Here is a 16,944-nt window from a genome sequence, read left to right as displayed (position 1 = left end):
AACCAATTGCACCACAGGATCCATCTACAACACTTTCACTGATCTTCATATTTTGCAGAAATGGAGCTGAACGATATTCGGACCAAGTCAATACGACTGTTGAGGTACCTGGCTAGCTCAGTCGGTAGAGCATGAGACTCTTAATCTCAGGGTCGTGGGTTTGATCCCCACGTTAGGTGGTTATTTTCAATGCAGAAGTACCAACTCACTGACTTTCGAGCAGTCTAGCCACCCTGCATTGCTGACTTGTCAGGCATAGCTGGTGATAGAGAAGACTATGAATTTGAATACTTGCTGTTCCTGCACTCTGACCTGTTATCTCAATGACATACCTATTATCTATTAAACGTCCTCCTAAATGGATTGAATAAATGCTCCTTTTATGGACAAGAAATAGACAGGCATAGGCTTCTAGAAGAATACTTGCTCCTGGTGGGGCTTGAAGTCGTAACCTTGTCATCTAATTTCTGTATACTGCTGTATAAGTACAACATGCTGACAGACTGCACCACAGGATCCATCAACAACACTTTCACTGATCTTCATATTTTGCAGAAATGGAGCTGAACGATATTCGGACCAAGTCAACACTACTGTTGAGGTACCTGGCTAGCTCAGTTGGTAGAGCATAAATAGACAGGCAGAGGGTTCAAGAAAAGTACATGCTCCTGGTGAGGATCGAACTCACAACCTCAGCATTGCTTCTCTGCATACTGCTGTATAAGTACCACGCGCTAACCGATTGCGCCACAGGAGCCTGATCACCTGTTTACCACATTTTGCACAAACATAGATGTACAATATTCGGTCAGAGTCAGTCCGACAATTGACCTACCTGGCTAACTCAGACGGTAGAGAATGAGACTCTTTATCTCGTATTTGTGGGTTCGAACCACAAATGGGGTGATTCTTTTCTGAGCCGAAGCACCAAAAAACTTCGCAAACAGCCATACGCTTGGACTTTCGAGCAGGCTTGCCACCCTGCATTGCTGACTTGTCAGGCATAGCTGGTGATAGAGAAGACGATGATTTTGTATTCTATCTCTGCCTGCACTCTGACCTGTCATCTCAATGACATCCCTATTATCTATTAAACGTCCTCCTAAATGGATTGAATAAATGCTCCTTTTATGGACAAGAAATAGACAGGCATAGGCTTCTAGAAGAATACTTGCTCCTGGTGGGGCTTGAAGTCGTAACCTTGTCATCTAATTTCTGTATACTGCTGTATAAGTACAACATGCTGACAGACTGCACCACAGGATCCATCAACAACACTTTCACTGATCTTCATATTTTGCAGAAATGGAGCTGAACAATATTCGGACCAAGTCAATACTACTGTTGAGGTACCTGGCTAGCTCAGTCGGTAGAGCATGAGACTCATAAACTCAGGGTCGTGGGTTTGATCCCCACGTTAGGTGGTTATTTTCACTGCAGAAGCACCAACTCACTGACTTTCGAGCAGTCTAGCCACCCTGCATTGCTGACTTGTCAGGCATAGCTGGTGATAGAGAAGACTATGAATTTGAATACTTGCTGTTCCTACACTCTGACTTGTCATCTCAATGACATACCTATTATCTATTAAACGTCCTCCTAAATGGATTGAATAAATGCTCCTTTTATGGACAAGAAATAGACAGGCATAGGCTTCTAGAAGAATACTTGCTCCTGGTGGGGCTTGAAGTCGTAACCTTGTCATCTAATTTCTGTATACTGCTGTATAAGTACAACATGCTGACAGACTGCACCACAGGATCCATCAACAACACTTTCACTGATCTTCATATTTTGCAGAAATGGAGCTGAACGATATTCGGACCAAGTCAATACTACTGTTGAGGTACCTGGCTAGCTCAGTCGGTAGAGCATAAATAGACAGGCAGAGGGTTCAAGAAAAGTACATGCTCCTGGTGAGGATCGAACTCACAACCTCGGCATTGCTTCGCTGCATACTGCTGTATAAGTACCACGCGCTAACCGATTGCGCCACAGGAGCCTGATCACCTGTTTACCACATTTTGCACAAACATAGATGTACAATATTCGGTCAGAGTCAGTCCGACAATTGACCTACCTGGCTAACTCAGACGGTAGAGAATGAGACTCTTTATCTCGTATTCGTGGGTTCGAACCACAAATGGGGTGATTCTTTTCTGAGTCGAAGCACCAAAAAACTTCGCAAACAGCCATACGCTTGGACTTTCGAGCAGGCTTGCCACCCTGCATTGCTGACTTGTCAGGCATAGTTGGTGATAGAGAAGACGATGATTTTGTATTCTATCTCTGCCTGCACTCTGACCTGTCATCTCAATGACATCCCTATTATCTATTAAACGTCCTCCTAAATGGATTGAATAAATGCTCCTTTTATGGACAAGAAATAGACAGGCATAGGCTTCTAGAAGAATACTTGCTCCTGGTGGGGCTTGAAGTCGTAACCTTGTCATCTAATTTCTGTATACTGCTGTATAAGTACAACATGCTGACAGACTGCACCACAGGATCCATCAACAACACTTTCACTGATCTTCATATTTTGCAGAAATGGAGCTGAACAATATTCGGACCAAGTCAATACTACTGTTGAGGTACCTGGCTAGCTCAGTCGGTAGCGCATGAGACTCATAAACTCAGGGTCGTGGGTTTGATCCCCACGTTAGGTGGTTATTTTCACTGCAGAAGCACCAACTCACTGACTTTCGAGCAGTCTAGCCACCCTGCATTGCTGACTTGTCAGGCATAGCTGGTGATAGAGAAGACTATGAATTTGAATACTTGCTGTTCCTACACTCTGACCTGTCATCTCAATGACATACCTATTATCTATTAAACGTCCTCCTAAATGGATTGAATAAATGCTCCTTTTATGGACAAGAAATAGACAGGCATAGGCTTCTAGAAGAATACTTGCTCCTGGTGGGGCTTGAAGTCGTAACCTTGTCATCTAATTTCTGTATACTGCTGTATAAGTACAACATGCTGACAGACTGCACCACAGGATCCATCAACAACACTTTCACTGATCTTCATATTTTGCAGAAATGGAGCTGAACGATATTCGGACCAAGTCAATACTACTGTTGAGGTACCTGGCTAGCTCAGTCGGTAGAGCATAAATAGACAGGCAGAGGGTTCAAGAAAAGTACACGCTCCTGGTGAGGATCGAACTCACAACCTCGGCATTGCTTCGCTGCATACTGCTGTATAAGTACCACGCGCTAACCGATTGCGCCACAGGAGCCTGATCACCTGTTTACCACATTTTGCACAAACATAGATGTACAATATTCGGTCAGAGTCAGTCCGACAATTGACCTACCTGGCTAACTCAGACGGTAGAGAATGAGACTCTTTATCTCGTATTCGTGGGTTCGAACCACAAATGGGGTGATTCTTTTCTGAGTCGAAGCACCAAAAAACTTCGCAAACAGCCATACGCTTGGACTTTCGAGCAGGCTTGCCACCCTGCATTGCTGACTTGTCAGGCATAGCTGGTGATAGAGAAGACGATGATTTTGTATTCTATCTCTGCCTGCACTCTGACCTGTCATCTCAATGACATCCCTATTATCTATTAAACGTCCTCCTAAATGGATTGAATAAATGCTCCTTTTATGGACAAGAAATAGACAGGCAGAGGCTTCAAGAAGAATACTTGCTCCTGGTGGGGCTTGAACTCATAACCTTGTCATCTAATTTCTGTATACTGCTGTATAAGTAAAACAGGCTAACCAATTGCACCACAGGATCCATCTACAACACTTTCACTGATCTTCATATTTTGCAGAAATGGAGCTGAACGATATTCGGACCAAGTCAATACGACTGTTGAGGTACCTGGCTAGCTCAGTCGGTAGAGCATGAGACTCTTAATCTCAGGGTCGTGGGTTTGATCCCCACGTTAGGTGGTTATTTTCAATGCAGAAGTACCAACTCACTGACTTTCGAGCAGTCTAGCCACCCTGCATTGCTGACTTGTCAGGCATAGCTGGTGATAGAGAAGACTATGAATTTGAATACTTGCTGTTCCTGCACTCTGACCTGTTATCTCAATGACATACCTATTATCTATTAAACGTCCTCCTAAATGGATTGAATAAATGCTCCTTTTATGGACAAGAAATAGACAGGCATAGGCTTCTAGAAGAATACTTGCTCCTGGTGGGGCTTGAAGTCGTAACCTTGTCATCTAATTTCTGTATACTGCTGTATAAGTACAACATGCTGACAGACTGCACCACAGGATCCATCAACAACACTTTCACTGATCTTCATATTTTGCAGAAATGGAGCTGAACGATATTCGGACCAAGTCAACACTACTGTTGAGGTACCTGGCTAGCTCAGTTGGTAGAGCATAAATAGACAGGCAGAGGGTTCAAGAAAAGTACATGCTCCTGGTGAGGATCGAACTCACAACCTCAGCATTGCTTCTCTGCATACTGCTGTATAAGTACCACGCGCTAACCGATTGCGCCACAGGAGCCTGATCACCTGTTTACCACATTTTGCACAAACATAGATGTACAATATTCGGTCAGAGTCAGTCCGACAATTGACTTACCTGGCTAACTCAGACGGTAGAGAATGAGACTCTTTATCTCGTATTTGTGGGTTCGAACCACAAATGGGGTGATTCTTTTCTGAGCCGAAGCACCAAAAAACTTCGCAAACAGCCATACGCTTGGACTTTCGAGCAGGCTTGCCACCCTGCATTGCTGACTTGTCAGGCATAGCTGGTGATAGAGAAGACGATGATTTTGTATTCTATCTCTGCCTGCACTCTGACCTGTCATCTCAATGACATCCCTATTATCTATTAAACGTCCTCCTAAATGGATTGAATAAATGCTCCTTTTATGGACAAGAAATAGACAGGCATAGGCTTCTAGAAGAATACTTGCTCCTGGTGGGGCTTGAAGTCGTAACCTTGTCATCTAATTTCTGTATACTGCTGTATAAGTACAACATGCTGACAGACTGCACCACAGGATCCATCAACAACACTTTCACTGATCTTCATATTTTGCAGAAATGGAGCTGAACAATATTCGGACCAAGTCAATACTACTGTTGAGGTACCTGGCTAGCTCAGTCGGTAGAGCATGAGACTCATAAACTCAGGGTCGTGGGTTTGATCCCCACGTTAGGTGGTTATTTTCACTGCAGAAGCACCAACTCACTGACTTTCGAGCAGTCTAGCCACCCTGCATTGCTGACTTGTCAGGCATAGCTGGTGATAGAGAAGACTATGAATTTGAATACTTGCTGTTCCTACACTCTGACTTGTCATCTCAATGACATACCTATTATCTATTAAACGTCCTCCTAAATGGATTGAATAAATGCTCCTTTTATGGACAAGAAATAGACAGGCATAGGCTTCTAGAAGAATACTTGCTCCTGGTGGGGCTTGAAGTCGTAACCTTGTCATCTAATTTCTGTATACTGCTGTATAAGTACAACATGCTGACAGACTGCACCACAGGATCCATCAACAACACTTTCACTGATCTTCATATTTTGCAGAAATGGAGCTGAACGATATTCGGACCAAGTCAATACTACTGTTGAGGTACCTGGCTAGCTCAGTCGGTAGAGCATAAATAGACAGGCAGAGGGTTCAAGAAAAGTACATGCTCCTGGTGAGGATCGAACTCACAACCTCGGCATTGCTTCGCTGCATACTGCTGTATAAGTACCACGCGCTAACCGATTGCGCCACAGGAGCCTGATCACCTGTTTACCACATTTTGCACAAACATAGATGTACAATATTCGGTCAGAGTCAGTCCGACAATTGACCTACCTGGCTAACTCAGACGGTAGAGAATGAGACTCTTTATCTCGTATTCGTGGGTTCGAACCACAAATGGGGTGATTCTTTTCTGAGTCGAAGCACCAAAAAACTTCGCAAACAGCCATACGCTTGGACTTTCGAGCAGGCTTGCCACCCTGCATTGCTGACTTGTCAGGCATAGCTGGTGATAGAGAAGACGATGATTTTGTATTCTATCTCTGCCTGCACTCTGACCTGTCATCTCAATGACATCCCTATTATCTATTAAACGTCCTCCTAAATGGATTGAATAAATGCTCCTTTTATGGACAAGAAATAGACAGGCAGAGGCTTCAAGAAGAATACTTGCTCCTGGTGGGGCTTGAACTCATAACCTTGTCATCTAATTTCTGTATACTGCTGTATAAGTAAAACAGGCTAACCAATTGCACCACAGGATCCATCTACAACACTTTCACTGATCTTCATATTTTGCAGAAATGGAGCTGAACGATATTCGGACCAAGTCAATACTACTGTTGAGGTACCTGGCTAGCTCAGTCGGTAGAGCATGAGACTCTTAATCTCAGGGTCGTGTGTTTGATCCCCACGTTAGGTGGTTATTTTCAATGCAGAAGTACCAACTCACTGACTTTCGAGCAGTCTAGCCACCCTGCATTGCTGACTTGTCAGGCATAGCTGGTGATAGAGAAGACTATGAATTTGAATACTTGCTGTTCCTGCACTCTGACCTGTTATCTCAATGACATACCTATTATCTATTAAACGTCCTCCTAAATGGATTGAATAAATGCTCCTTTTATGGACAAGAAATAGACAGGCATAGGCTTCTAGAAGAATACTTGCTCCTGGTGGGGCTTGAAGTCGTAACCTTGTCATCTAATTTCTGTATACTGCTGTATAAGTACAACATGCTGACAGACTGCACCACAGGATCCATCAACAACACTTTCACTGATCTTCATATTTTGCAGAAATGGAGCTGAACGATATTCGGACCAAGTCAATACTACTGTTGAGGTACCTGGCTAGCTCAGTCGGTAGAGCGTAAATAGACAGGCAGAGGGTTCAAGAAAAGTACATGCTCCTGGTGAGGATCGAACTCACAACCTCGGCATTGCTTCGCTGCATACTGCTGTATAAGTACCACGCGCTAACCGATTGCGCCACAGGAGCCTGATCACCTATTTACCACATTTTGCACAAACATAGATGTACAATATTCGGTCAGAGTCAGTCCGACAATTGACCTACCTGGCTAACTCAGACGGTAGAGAATGAGACTCTTTATCTCGTATTCGTGGGTTCGAACCACAAATGGGGGGATTCTTTTCTGAGCCGAAGCACCAAAAAACTTCGCAAACAGCCATACGCTTGGACTTTCAAGCAGGCTTGCCACCTTGCATTGCTGACTTGTCAGGCATAGCTGGTGATAGAGAAGACGATGATTTTGTATTCTATCTCTGCCTGCACTCTGACCTGTCATCTCAATGACATCCCTATTATCTATTAAACGTCCTCCTAAATGGATTGAATAAATGCTCCTTTTATGGACAAGAAATAGACAGGCAGAGGCTTCAAGAAGAATACTTGCTCCTGGTGGGGCTTGAACTCATAACCTTGTCATCTAATTTCTGTATACTGCTGTATAAGTAAAACAGGCTTACCAATTGCACCACAGGATCCATCAACAACACTTTCACTGATCTTCATATTTTGCAGAAATGGAGCTGAACGATATTCGGACCAAGTCAATACTACTGTTGAGGTACCTGGCTAGCTCAGTCGGTAGAGCATAAATAGACAGACAGAGGGTTCAAGAAAAGTACACGCTCCTGGTGAGGATCGAACTCACAACCTCGGCATTGCTTCGCTGCATACTGCTGTATAAGTACCACGCGCTAACCGATTGCGCCACAGGAGCCTGATCACCTATTTACCACATTTTGCACAAACATAGATGTACAATATTCGGTCAGAGTCAGTCCGACAATTGACCTACCTGGCTAACTCAGACGGTAGAGAATGAGACTCTTTATCTCGTATTCGTGGGTTCGAACCACAAATGGGGGGATTCTTTTCTGAGCCGAAGCACCAAAAAACTTTGCAAACAGCCATACGCTTGGACTTTCGAGCAGGCTTGCCACCCTGCATTGCTGACTTGTCAGGCATAGCTGGTGATAGAGAAGACGATGATTTTGTATTCTATCTCTGCCTGCACTCTGACCTGTCATCTCAATGTCATCCCTATTATCTATTAAACGTCCTCCTAAATGGATTGAATAAATGCTCCTTTTATGGACAAGAAATAGACAGGCATAGGCTTCTAGAAGAATACTTGCTCCTGGTGGGGCTTGAAGTCGTAACCTTGTCATCTAATTTCTGTATACTGCTGTATAAGTACAACATGCTGACAGACTGCACCACAGGATCCATCAACAACACTTTCACTGATCTTCATATTTTGCAGAAATGGAGCTGAACGATATTCGGACCAAGTCAATACTACTGTTGAGGTACCTGGCTAGCTCAGTTGGTAGAGCATAAATAGACAGGCAGAGGGTTCAAGAAAAGTACATGCTCCTGGTGAGGATCGAACTCACAACCTCAGCATTGCTTCTCTGCATACTGCTGTATAAGTACCACGCGCTAACCGATTGCGCCACAGGAGCCTGATCACCTGTTTACCACATTTTGCACAAACATAGATGTACAATATTCGGTCAGAGTCAGTCCGACAATTGACCTACCTGGCTAACTCAGACGGTAGAGAATGAGACTCTTTATCTCGTATTTGTGGGTTCGAACCACAAATGGGGTGATTCTTTTCTGAGCCGAAGCACCAAAAAACTTCGCAAACAGCCATACGCTTGGACTTTCGAGCAGGCTTGCCACCCTGCATTGCTGACTTGTCAGGCATAGCTGGTGATAGAGAAGACGATGATTTTGTATTCTATCTCTGCCTGCACTCTGACCTGTCATCTCAATGACATCCCTATTATCTATTAAACGTCCTCCTAAATGGATTGAATAAATGCTCCTTTTATGGACAAGAAATAGACAGGCATAGGCTTCTAGAAGAATACTTGCTCCTGGTGGGGCTTGAAGTCATAACCTTGTCATCTAATTTCTGTATACTGCTGTATAAGTAAAACAGGCTAACCAATTGCACCACAGGATCCATCAACAACACTTTCACTGATCTTCATATTTTGCAGAAATGGAGCTGAACGATATTCGGACCAAGTCAATACTACTGTTGAGGTACCTGGCTAGCTCAGTCGGTAGAGCATGAGACTCTTAATCTCAGGGTCGTGGGTTTGATCCCCACGTTAGGTGGTTATTTTCACTGCAGAAGCACTGACTTTCGAGCAGTCTAGCCACCCTGCATTGCTGACTTGTCAGGCATAGCTGGTGATAGAGAAGACTATGAATTTGAATACTTGCTGTTCCTCCACTCTGACCTGTTATCTCAATGACATACCTATTATCTATTAAACGTCCTCCGAAATGGATTGAATAAATGCTCCTTTTATGGACAAGAAATAGACAGGCATAGGCTTCTAGAAGAATACTTGGGGCTTGAAGTCGTAACCTTGTCATCTAATTTCTGTATACTGCTGTATAAGTAAAACAGGCTAACCAATTGCACCACAGGATCCATCTACAACACTTTCACTGATCTTCATATTTTGCAGAAATGGAGCTGAACGATATTCGGACCAAGTCAATACTACTTTGGAGGAACCTGGCTAGCTCAGTCGGTAGAGCATAAATAGACAGGCAGAGGGTTCAAGAAAAGTACATGCTCCTGGTGAGGATCGAACTCACAACCTCGGCATTGCTTCGCTGCACACTGCTGTATAAGTACCACGCGCTAACCGATTGCGCCACAGGAGCCTGATCACCTGTTTACCACATTTTGCACAAACATAGATGTACAATATTCGGTCAGAGTCAGTCCGACAATTGACCTACCTGGCTAACTCAGACGGTAGAGAATGAGACTCTTTATCTCGTATTCGTGGGTTCGAACCACAAATGGGGTGATTCTTTTCTGAGCCGAAGCACCAAAAAACTTCGCAAACAGCCATACGCTTGGACTTTCGAGCAGGCTTGCCACCCTGCATTGCTGACTTGTCAGGCATAGCTGGTGATAGAGAAGACGATGATTTTGTATTCTATCTCTGCCTGCACTCTGACCTGTCATCTCAATGACATCCCTATTATCTATTAAACGTCCTCCTAAATGGATTGAATAAATGCTCCTTTTATGGACAAGAAATAGACAGGCAGAGGCTTCAATAAGAATACTTGCTCCTGGTGGGGCTTGAACTCATAACCTTGTCATCTAATTTCTGTATACTGCTGTATAAGTAAAACAGGCTAACCAATTGCACCACAGGATCCATCAACAACACTTTCACTGATCTTCATATTTTGCAGAAATGGAGCTGAACGATATTTGGACCAAGTCATTACTACGGTTGAGGTACCTGGCTAGCTCAGTCGGTAGAGCATGAGACTCTTAATCTCAGTGTCGTGGGTTTGATCCCCACGTTAGGTGGTTATTTTCACTGCAGAAGCACTGACTTTCGAGCAGTCTAGCCACCCTGCATTGCTGACTTGTCAGGCATAGCTGGTGATAGAGAAGATCATGAATTTGAATACTTGCTGTTCCTGCACTCTGACGTGTTATCTCCATGACACTATTATCTATTAAACGTCCTCCTAAATGGATTGAATAAATGCTCATTTTATGGACAAGAAATAGACAGGCATAGCTGGCTTCTAGAAGAATACTTGCTCCTGGTGGGGCTTGAAGTCGTAACCTTGTCATCTAATTTCTGTATACTGCTGTATAAGTACAACATGCTGACAGACTGCACCACAGGATCCATCAACAACACTTTCACTGATCTTCATATTTTGCAGAAATGGAGCTGAACGATATTCGGACCAAGTCAATACTACTGTTGAGGTACCTGGCTAGCTCAGTCGGTAGAGCATAAATAGACAGGCAGAGGGTTCAAGAAAAGTACATGCTCCTGGTGAGGATCGAACTCACAACCTCGGCATTGCTTCGCTGCATACTGCTGTATAAGTACCACGCGCTAACCGATTGCGCCACAGGAGCCTGATCACCTGTTTACCACATTTTGCACAAACATAGATGTACAATATTCGGTCAGAGTCAGTACGACAATTGACCTACCTGGCTAACTCAGACGGTAGAGAATGAGACTCTTTATCTCCTATTCGTGGGTTCGAACCACAAATGGGGTGATTATTTTCTGAGCCGAAGCACCAACACACTTCCCAAACAGCCATACGCTTGGACTTTCGAGCAGGCTTGCCACCCTGCATTGCTGACTTGTCAGGCATAGCTGGTGATAGAGAAGACGATGATTTTGTATTCTATCTCTGCCTGCACTCTGACCTGTCATCTCAATGACATCCCTATTATCTATTAAACGTCCTCCTAAATGGATTGAATAAATGCTCCTTTTATGGACAAGAAATAGACAGGCAGAGGCTTCAAGAAGAATACTTGCTCCTGGTGGGGCTTGAACTCATAACCTTGTCATCTAATTTCTGTATACTGCTGTATAAGTAAAACAGGCTAACCAATTGCACCACAGGATCCATCAACAACACTTTCACTGATCTTCATATTTTGCAGAAATGGAGCTGAACGATATTCGGACCAAGTCAATACTACTGTTGAGGTACCTGGCTAGCTCAGTCGGTAGAGCATGAGACTCTTAATCTCAGGGTCGTGGGTTTGATCCCCACGTTAGGTGGTTATTTTCACTGCAGAAGCACCAACTCACTGACTTTCGAGCAGTCTAGCCACCCTGCATTGCTGACTTGTCAGGCATAGCTGGTGATAGAGAAGACTATGAATTTGAATACTTGCTGTTCCTGCACTCTGACCTGTTATCTCCATGACACTATTATCTATTAAACGTCCTCCTAAATGGATTGAATAAATGCTCATTTTATGGACAAGAAATAGACAGGCATAGCTGGCTTCTAGAAGAATACTTGCTCCTGGTGGGGCTTGAAGTCGTAACCTTGTCATCTAATTTCTGTATACTGCTGTATAAGTACAACATGCTGACAGACTGCACCACAGGATCCATCAACAACACTTTCACTGATCTTCATATTTTGCAGAAATGGAGCTGAACGATATTCGGACCAAGTCAATACTACTGTTGAGGTACCTGGCTAGCTCAGTCGGTAGAGCATAAATAGACAGGCAGAGGGTTCAAGAAAAGTACATGCTCCTGGTGAGGATCGAACTCACAACCTCGGCATTGCTTCGCTGCATACTGCTGTATAAGTACCACGCGCTAACCGATTGCGCCACAGGAGCCTGATCACCTGTTTACCACATTTTGCACAAACATAGATGTACAATATTCGGTCAGAGTCAGTACGACAATTGACCTACCTGGCTAACTCAGACGGTAGAGAATGAGACTCTTTATCTCCTATTCGTGGGTTCGAACCACAAATGGGGTGATTATTTTCTGAGCCGAAGCACCAACACACTTCCCAAACAGCCATACGCTTGGACTTTCGAGCAGGCTTGCCACCCTGCATTGCTGACTTGTCAGGCATAGCTGGTGATAGAGAAGACGATGATTTTGTATTCTATCTCTGCCTGCACTCTGACCTGTCATCTCAATGACATCCCTATTATCTATTAAACGTCCTCCTAAATGGATTGAATAAATGCTCCTTTTATGGACAAGAAATAGACAGGCAGAGGCTTCAAGAAGAATACTTGCTCCTGGTGGGGCTTGAACTCATAACCTTGTCATCTAATTTCTGTATACTGCTGTATAAGTAAAACAGGCTAACCAATTGCACCACAGGATCCATCAACAACACTTTCACTGATCTTCATATTTTGCAGAAATGGAGCTGAACGATATTCGGACCAAGTCAATACTACTGTTGAGGTACCTGGCTAGCTCAGTCGGTAGAGCATGAGACTCTTAATCTCAGGGTCGTGGGTTTGATCCCCACGTTAGGTGGTTATTTTCACTGCAGAAGCACCAACTCACTGACTTTCGAGCAGTCTAGCCACCCTGCATTGCTGACTTGTCAGGCATAGCTGGTGATAGAGAAGACTATGAATTTGAATACTTGCTGTTCCTGCACACTGTTATCTCAATGACATACATATTATCTATTAAACGTCCTCCTAAATGGATTGAATAAATGCTCCTTTTATGGACAAGAAATAGACAGGCATAGGCTTCTAGAAGAATACTTGCTCCTGGTGGGGCTTGAAGTCGTAACCTTGTCATCTAATTTCTGTATACTGCTGTATAAGTACAACATGCTGACAGACTGCAACACAGGATCCATCAACAACACTTTCACTGATCTTCATATTTTGCAGAAATGGAGCTGAACGATATTCGGACCAAGTCAATACTACTGTTGAGGTACCTGGCTAGCTCAGTCGGTAGAGCATAAACATCAAGAAAAGTACATGCTCCTGGTGAGGATCGAACTCACAACCTCGGCATTGCTTCGCTGCATACTGCTGTATAAGTACCACGCGCTAACCGATTGCGCCACAGGAGCCTGATCACCTGTTTACCACATTTTGCACAAACATAGATGTACAATATTCGGTCAGAGTCAGTACGACAATTGACCTACCTGGCTAACTCAGACGGTAGAGAATGAGACTCTTTATCTCCTATTCGTGGGTTCGAACCACAAATGGGGTGATTATTTTCTGAGCCGAAGCACCAACACACTTCCCAAACAGCCATACGCTTGGACTTTCGAGCAGGCTTGCCACCCTGCATTGCTGACTTGTCAGGCATAGCTGGTGATAGAGAAGACGATGATTTTGTATTCTATCTCTGCCTGCACTCTGACCTGTCATCTCAATGACATCCCTATTATCTATTAAACGTCCTCCTAAATGGATTGAATAAATGCTCCTTTTATGGACAAGAAATAGACAGGCAGAGGCTTCAAGAAGAATACTTGATCCTGGTGGGGCTTGAACTCATAACCTTGTCATCTAATTTCTGTATACTGCTGTATAAGTAAAACAGGCTAACCAATTGCACCACAGGATCCATCAACAACACTTTCACTGATCTTCATATTTTGCAGAAATGGAGCTGAACGATATTCGGACCAAGTCAATACTACTGTTGAGGTACCTGGCTAGCTCAGTCGGTAGAGCATGAGACTCTTAATCTCAGGGTCGTGGGTTTGATCCCCACGTTAGGTGGTTATTTTCACTGCAGAAGCACCAACTCACTGACTTTCGAGCAGTCTAGCCACCCTGCATTGCTGACTTGTCAGGCATAGCTGGTGATAGAGAAGACTATGAATTTGAATACTTGCTGTTCCTGCACACTGTTATCTCAATGACATACATATTATCTATTAAACGTCCTCCTAAATGGATTGAATAAATGCTCCTTTTATGGACAAGAAATAGACAGGCATAGGCTTCTAGAAGAATACTTGCTCCTGGTGGGGCTTGAAGTCGTAACCTTGTCATCTAATTTCTGTATACTGCTGTATAAGTACAACATGCTGACAGACTGCACCACAGGATCCATCAACAACACTTTCACTGATCTTCATATTTTGCAGAAATGGAGCTGAACGATATTCGGACCAAGTCAATACTACTGTTGAGGTACCTGGCTAGCTCAGTCGGTAGAGCATAAATAGACAGGCAGAGGGTTCAAGAAAAGTACATGCTCCTGGTGAGGATCGAACTCACAACCTCGGCATTGCTTCGCTGCATACTGCTGTATAAGTACCACGCGCTAACCGATTGCGCCACAGGAGCCTGATCACCTGTTTACCACATTTTGCACAAACATAGATGTACAATATTCGGTTAGAGTCAGTCCGACAATTGACCTACCTGGCTAACTCAGACGGTAGAGAATGAGACTCTTTATCTAGTATTTGTGGGTTCGAACCACAGATGAGGGGATTCTTTTCTGAGCCGAAGCACCAAAAAACTTCACAAACAGCCATACGCTTGGACTTTCGAGCAGGCTTGCCACCCTGCATTGCTGACTTGTCAGGCATAGCTGGTGATAGAGAAGACGATGATTTTGTATTCTATCTCTGCCTGCACTCTGACCTGTCATCTCAATGACATCCCTATTATCTATTAAACGTCCTTCTAAATGGATTGAATAAATGCTCCTTTTATGGACAAGAAATAGACAGGCAGAGGCTTCAAGAAGAATACTTGCTCCTGGTGGGGCTTGAACTCATAACCTTGTCATCTAATTTCTGTATACTGCTGTATAAGTAAAACAGGCTAACCAATTGCACCACAGGATCCATCAACAACACTTTCACTGATCTTCATATTTTGCAGAAATGGAGCTGAACGATATTCGGACCAAGTCAATACTACTGTTGAGGTACCTGGCTAGCTCAGTCGGTAGAGCATAAATAGACAGGCAGAGGGTTCAAGAAAAGTACATGCTCCTGGTGAGGATCGAACTCACAACCTCAGCATTGCTTCGCTGCATACTGCTGTATAAGTACCACGCGCTAACCGATTGCGCCACAGGAGCCTGATCACCTGTTTACCACATTTTGCACAAACATAGATGTACAATATTCGGTCAGACTCAGTCCGACAATTGACCTACCTGGCTAACTCAGACGGTAGAGAATGAGACTCTTTATCTTGTATTCGTGGGTTCGAACCACAAATGGGGTGATTATTTTCTGAGCCGAAGCACCAACACACTTCGCAAACAGCCATACGCTTGGACTTTCGAGCAGGCTTGCCACCCTGCATTGCTGACGTGTCAGGCATAGCTGGTGATAGAGAAGACGATGATTTTGTATTCTATCTCTGCCTGCACTCTGACCTGTCATCTCAATGACATCCCTATTATCTATTAAACGTCCTCCTAAATGGATTGAATAAATGCTCCTTTTATGGACAAGAAATAGACAGGCAGAGGCTTCAAGAAGAATACTTGCTCCTGGTGGGGCTTGAACTCATAACCTTGTCATCTAATTTCTGTATACTGCTGTATAAGTACAACATGCTGACAGACTGCACCACAGGATCCATCAACAACACTTTCACTGATCTTCATATTTTGCAGAAATGGAGCTGAACGATATTCGGACCAAGTCAATACTACTGTTGAGGTACCTGGCTAGCTCAGTCGGTAGAGCATGAGACTCTTAATCTCAGGGTCGTGGGTTTGATCCCCACGTTAGGTGGTTATTTTCACTGCAGAAGCACCAACTCACTGACTTTCGAGCAGTCTAGCCACCCTGCATTGCTGACTTGTCAGGCATAGCTGGTGATAGAGAAGACTATGAATTTGAATACTTGCTGTTCCTGCACTCTGACCTGTTATCTCAATGACATACCTATTATCTATTAAACGTCCTCCTAAATGGATTGAATAAATGCTCCTTTTATGGACAAGAAATAGACAGGCATAGGCTTCTAGAAGAATACTTGCTCCTGGTGGGGCTTGAAGTCGTAACCTTGTCATCTAATTTCTGTATACTGCTGTATAAGTACAACATGCTGACAGACTGCACCACAGGATCCATCAACAACACTTTCACTGATCTTCATATTTTGCAGAAATGGAGCTGAACGATATTCGGACCAAGTCAATACTACTGTTGAGGTACCTGGCTAGCTCAGTCGGTAGAGCATAAATAGACAGGCAGAGGGTTCAAGAAAAGTACATGCTCCTGGTGAGGATCGAACTCACAACCTCGGCATTGCTTCGCTGCATACTGCTGTATAAGTACCACGCGCTAACCGATTGCGCCACAGGAGCCTGATCACCTGTTTACCACATTTTGCACAAACATAGATGTACAATATTCGGTCAGAGTCAGTCCGACAATTGACCTACCTGGCTAACTCAGACGGTAGAGAATGAGACTCTTCATCTCGTATTTGTGGGTTCGAACCACAAATGGGGTGATTCTTTTCTGAGCCGAAGCACCAAAACACTTCGCAAACAGCCATACGCTTGGACTTTCGAGCAGGCTTGCCACCCTGCATTGCTGACTTGTCAGGCATAGCTGGTGATAGAGAAGACGATGATTTTGTATTCTATCTCTGCCTGCAC

General features: G+C 43.9%; 23 non-coding genes across 23 annotated transcripts; 8 read left to right on the top strand and 15 right to left on the bottom strand.

The window, feature by feature from the left end:
- The first annotated feature begins 106 nt into the window (after nucleotides 1-106).
- On the top strand, nucleotides 107-179 carry trnak-cuu. The gene has a single exon. It is a non-coding gene; the product is annotated as a tRNA-Lys (tRNA).
- Nucleotides 180-663: 484 nt separating this feature from the next.
- trnai-uau lies at nucleotides 664-757 on the bottom strand. Its single transcript has 2 exons — nucleotides 720-757; nucleotides 664-699 (listed from the first exon to the last, which is right to left on the bottom strand). It is a non-coding gene; the product is annotated as a tRNA-Ile (tRNA).
- Nucleotides 758-1,908: 1,151 nt separating this feature from the next.
- Nucleotides 1,909-2,002, bottom strand: trnai-uau. Its single transcript has 2 exons — nucleotides 1,965-2,002; nucleotides 1,909-1,944 (listed from the first exon to the last, which is right to left on the bottom strand). It is a non-coding gene; the product is annotated as a tRNA-Ile (tRNA).
- A 1,151-nt stretch (nucleotides 2,003-3,153) lies between these two features.
- Nucleotides 3,154-3,247, bottom strand: trnai-uau. The gene is made up of 2 exons: nucleotides 3,210-3,247; nucleotides 3,154-3,189 (listed from the first exon to the last, which is right to left on the bottom strand). It is a non-coding gene; the product is annotated as a tRNA-Ile (tRNA).
- A 594-nt stretch (nucleotides 3,248-3,841) lies between these two features.
- Nucleotides 3,842-3,914, top strand: trnak-cuu. The gene has a single exon. It is a non-coding gene; the product is annotated as a tRNA-Lys (tRNA).
- Nucleotides 3,915-4,398: 484 nt separating this feature from the next.
- Nucleotides 4,399-4,492, bottom strand: trnai-uau. Its single transcript has 2 exons — nucleotides 4,455-4,492; nucleotides 4,399-4,434 (listed from the first exon to the last, which is right to left on the bottom strand). It is a non-coding gene; the product is annotated as a tRNA-Ile (tRNA).
- A 1,151-nt stretch (nucleotides 4,493-5,643) lies between these two features.
- trnai-uau lies at nucleotides 5,644-5,737 on the bottom strand. Its single transcript has 2 exons — nucleotides 5,700-5,737; nucleotides 5,644-5,679 (listed from the first exon to the last, which is right to left on the bottom strand). It is a non-coding gene; the product is annotated as a tRNA-Ile (tRNA).
- A 1,151-nt stretch (nucleotides 5,738-6,888) lies between these two features.
- On the bottom strand, nucleotides 6,889-6,982 carry trnai-uau. Its single transcript has 2 exons — nucleotides 6,945-6,982; nucleotides 6,889-6,924 (listed from the first exon to the last, which is right to left on the bottom strand). It is a non-coding gene; the product is annotated as a tRNA-Ile (tRNA).
- A 654-nt stretch (nucleotides 6,983-7,636) lies between these two features.
- On the bottom strand, nucleotides 7,637-7,730 carry trnai-uau. Its single transcript has 2 exons — nucleotides 7,693-7,730; nucleotides 7,637-7,672 (listed from the first exon to the last, which is right to left on the bottom strand). It is a non-coding gene; the product is annotated as a tRNA-Ile (tRNA).
- Nucleotides 7,731-8,384: 654 nt separating this feature from the next.
- trnai-uau lies at nucleotides 8,385-8,478 on the bottom strand. The gene is made up of 2 exons: nucleotides 8,441-8,478; nucleotides 8,385-8,420 (listed from the first exon to the last, which is right to left on the bottom strand). It is a non-coding gene; the product is annotated as a tRNA-Ile (tRNA).
- Nucleotides 8,479-9,072: 594 nt separating this feature from the next.
- Nucleotides 9,073-9,145, top strand: trnak-cuu. Its single transcript has one exon. It is a non-coding gene; the product is annotated as a tRNA-Lys (tRNA).
- A 467-nt stretch (nucleotides 9,146-9,612) lies between these two features.
- trnai-uau lies at nucleotides 9,613-9,706 on the bottom strand. The gene is made up of 2 exons: nucleotides 9,669-9,706; nucleotides 9,613-9,648 (listed from the first exon to the last, which is right to left on the bottom strand). It is a non-coding gene; the product is annotated as a tRNA-Ile (tRNA).
- A 594-nt stretch (nucleotides 9,707-10,300) lies between these two features.
- trnak-cuu lies at nucleotides 10,301-10,373 on the top strand. Its single transcript has one exon. It is a non-coding gene; the product is annotated as a tRNA-Lys (tRNA).
- Nucleotides 10,374-10,849: 476 nt separating this feature from the next.
- On the bottom strand, nucleotides 10,850-10,943 carry trnai-uau. Its single transcript has 2 exons — nucleotides 10,906-10,943; nucleotides 10,850-10,885 (listed from the first exon to the last, which is right to left on the bottom strand). It is a non-coding gene; the product is annotated as a tRNA-Ile (tRNA).
- Nucleotides 10,944-11,537: 594 nt separating this feature from the next.
- Nucleotides 11,538-11,610, top strand: trnak-cuu. The gene has a single exon. It is a non-coding gene; the product is annotated as a tRNA-Lys (tRNA).
- Nucleotides 11,611-12,094: 484 nt separating this feature from the next.
- Nucleotides 12,095-12,188, bottom strand: trnai-uau. The gene is made up of 2 exons: nucleotides 12,151-12,188; nucleotides 12,095-12,130 (listed from the first exon to the last, which is right to left on the bottom strand). It is a non-coding gene; the product is annotated as a tRNA-Ile (tRNA).
- Nucleotides 12,189-12,782: 594 nt separating this feature from the next.
- trnak-cuu lies at nucleotides 12,783-12,855 on the top strand. The gene has a single exon. It is a non-coding gene; the product is annotated as a tRNA-Lys (tRNA).
- A 465-nt stretch (nucleotides 12,856-13,320) lies between these two features.
- trnai-uau lies at nucleotides 13,321-13,414 on the bottom strand. Its single transcript has 2 exons — nucleotides 13,377-13,414; nucleotides 13,321-13,356 (listed from the first exon to the last, which is right to left on the bottom strand). It is a non-coding gene; the product is annotated as a tRNA-Ile (tRNA).
- Nucleotides 13,415-14,008: 594 nt separating this feature from the next.
- On the top strand, nucleotides 14,009-14,081 carry trnak-cuu. The gene has a single exon. It is a non-coding gene; the product is annotated as a tRNA-Lys (tRNA).
- A 479-nt stretch (nucleotides 14,082-14,560) lies between these two features.
- trnai-uau lies at nucleotides 14,561-14,654 on the bottom strand. The gene is made up of 2 exons: nucleotides 14,617-14,654; nucleotides 14,561-14,596 (listed from the first exon to the last, which is right to left on the bottom strand). It is a non-coding gene; the product is annotated as a tRNA-Ile (tRNA).
- Nucleotides 14,655-15,308: 654 nt separating this feature from the next.
- Nucleotides 15,309-15,402, bottom strand: trnai-uau. The gene is made up of 2 exons: nucleotides 15,365-15,402; nucleotides 15,309-15,344 (listed from the first exon to the last, which is right to left on the bottom strand). It is a non-coding gene; the product is annotated as a tRNA-Ile (tRNA).
- Nucleotides 15,403-15,996: 594 nt separating this feature from the next.
- Nucleotides 15,997-16,069, top strand: trnak-cuu. The gene has a single exon. It is a non-coding gene; the product is annotated as a tRNA-Lys (tRNA).
- Nucleotides 16,070-16,553: 484 nt separating this feature from the next.
- trnai-uau lies at nucleotides 16,554-16,647 on the bottom strand. Its single transcript has 2 exons — nucleotides 16,610-16,647; nucleotides 16,554-16,589 (listed from the first exon to the last, which is right to left on the bottom strand). It is a non-coding gene; the product is annotated as a tRNA-Ile (tRNA).
- Nucleotides 16,648-16,944: the final 297 nt, after the last annotated feature.

The sequence above is a fragment of the Oncorhynchus mykiss genome, unplaced genomic scaffold (assembly GCF_013265735.2).
Source record: "Oncorhynchus mykiss isolate Arlee unplaced genomic scaffold, USDA_OmykA_1.1 un_scaffold_272, whole genome shotgun sequence".
NCBI classification, from domain to species: domain Eukaryota; kingdom Metazoa; phylum Chordata; class Actinopteri; order Salmoniformes; family Salmonidae; genus Oncorhynchus; species Oncorhynchus mykiss.
The sequence above is the reverse complement of the archived record's forward strand: the minus strand, read 5'-3'. Positions and strand labels throughout refer to the sequence as shown.